Raw genomic sequence first — 2,529 nt, 5'->3', positions numbered from 1 at the left:
CCATTTTGAGTTGATTTCTGTATATGGTGTAAGATAGGCATACAATTTCATTCTTTTGCATGTGTAACTCTAGTTTTCCCAGCAACATTTATTGGAGAAACTGTCCTCTCCCCATTGTGTCCTCTGGGTGCCCTGGTCAAAAATTAGTTGACCATGTATGTTTGGGTTTATTTCTTGGCTTCCTATTCTGATCCACTGGTCTATGTGTCTCTTTATTTGCCAGTACCATACTGTTTTTCTTACTATGCCTTTGTAATATAATTTTAAATCAGAAAATATGATGCCTCCAACTTTATTTTTCTTTCTCAGAATTGTGTTGACTCTTCAGGGTCTTTTGTGGTTCCACACAAATTTTAGGATCATTTTTTTCTAAATATGTAGAGAGTGCCATTGGGATTTTGATAGGAGTTGCATTGACTCTATATATTGTTTTGGGTAGTATGGACATTTTAACAATATTAATTCTTCTGGTCCATGAACATGGGATATCATTCCATTTATTTGTGTCTTCTTTAATTACTTTCACTGATGTTTCATACTTTTCAAAGTAAAGATCTTTTACTTTCTAGGTTGAATTTATGCCTCAGTTATTTTATTTTATTTTATGCTATCTTAAATGGAATTATTTTCTTGATTTCTTTTTCAGCTAGGTCATTATTTCTATATAAAAATTCTACCAATTTTTATATGTTGATTTTGTACCCTGTAACTTTACTAAATTCATTTATTCATTCTAATAGGTTTTTACGGAATCTTTGGGATTTTTTTATTCATCAGATCGTGTCATCTGCAAATAGAGATAATTTAATTCCTCCTTTTCTGATTTGTATGCCTTTTATTTCTTTTTTATCTGATTGTTCTTGTTAGTATTGCCAGTACTATGTTGAATTGAAGTGGTAAGAGTGTGTGCATCCTTGCCTTGTACCAGATCTTAGAGGAAAAGCTTTCAATTTCTCCTCGTTGAGTACAATTTTAGCCATGTATTTTTCATAAATGGGCTTTAATATGTTGAGGAACTTTCTTTCCATACCTAAGGTTTTGAGTCTTTACCAAGACAGAATGTTGGGCTGTCAAATGCTTTTTCCATGTCAATTAAGATGATCATATGATTTTTATCTTTCATCTTTTATCTTCCTGTATCACATTGATTTGCATATGTTAAACCAGCCTTGCATGCCCATAATAAATCCCACTTGGTCATAATGTATAATTTTTTTGATGTGTTGTTGAGTTAGTTCATACACTTAAAGATGTTTCAGTTTGACTGTGGTTCTCTCAATATCAAGATTACAGGCTGAGCATCTTCTCAATGATTATCTTTTTATTGTCATATTTTAATAAATTTATTGTTTAGCATGTATTAGGTATTTTCATCAATCTTCACTATACTACTTTAGACTACTTTAGTCTTCTGAGATATTCTTCTTTTCCCTAGTCACCAGCCAACTCAAAGTAGCGTTCAGGAATCACTCACCTATCTCTCATTACTGCTGCAACTCACCACCTTAGAGACTGGCCCATAATGCTTTATGCACAAGAGTGGAAATATGGCATGTGGAAATCAGTAAAGATATTTTAGGTAGCTAGGACAATCAGCACATGCCCAGGGTGAACATTTGTGTCTAAATCAAATCCACAAACATCTCTTTACTATTCCATTGCTTCATAGTCATATGGTTAGGAAGAGTGTATTGGTTGGTAATTGGGGTTTTTTTTTAAACAAATTCTATTGTGTATACTTAAGGTGTACGACATGACGTTATGGGATACATACAAATAGTAAAATTCACTATAGTGAAGCAAATTAACCATCATTGCACATGATTATCCATTTTTGTTTTTGGAGTTTTTTTTGCAGCTGAAAATCTACTCATTTAACAGGAACTTCAAACACAGTCATTATCAATAGTCCTCATGCTGTACATGAGATCTCTAGACTTGTGTCCTCTGACCTATATCTCCCTGTTTTCTCCCTACCTTCCACCCCTTCTGATCACTATTTTATTCTTTTTCTCTGTATATTTGGGTTTTTTTAGATTTCCCACATAAATGAGATCATGCAGTATTTATCTTTCTAAGTCTGGCTTATTTCACTTAGCATAATGTCCTTTAGGTTCATCCACGTTGTAGCAAATGTCAGGATCTTCTTTTTATTAAGGCTGAATAAGATTTCATTGTATATATACACTGTAGTTTCTTTATCCATTTGTCCATTGATGGACACTTAAGTTGCTTCCATGTCTTGGCTATTGTGAATAATGCTGTAATAAACGTGGGAGTGCAGATATCTTTACGAGGTGGTGATTTCATTTCCTTTGGATCTATTCCCAGAAGAGGGCTTGCTGGGTCCTATGGTAGTTTTACTTTCAATTTCTTTAGAAAACTATTTACTGTTTTCCGTAATGGCTGCACCAATCTACATTCCCACCAACAGTGTACCAGGGTTCTTTGTCTCTCCTGCCAAGATTTGTTATCTTTTGAATTTTTGATAATAGCCATTCTAACAAGTACGAGGTGGTATCTCATGGT

This window comes from Propithecus coquereli, unplaced genomic scaffold (genome assembly GCF_000956105.1).
Source record: "Propithecus coquereli isolate 6110/MARCELLA unplaced genomic scaffold, Pcoq_1.0 Scaffold7, whole genome shotgun sequence".
Taxonomy (NCBI): Eukaryota; Metazoa; Chordata; class Mammalia; order Primates; family Indriidae; genus Propithecus; species Propithecus coquereli.
Note: the sequence above shows the minus strand (reverse complement) of the source record.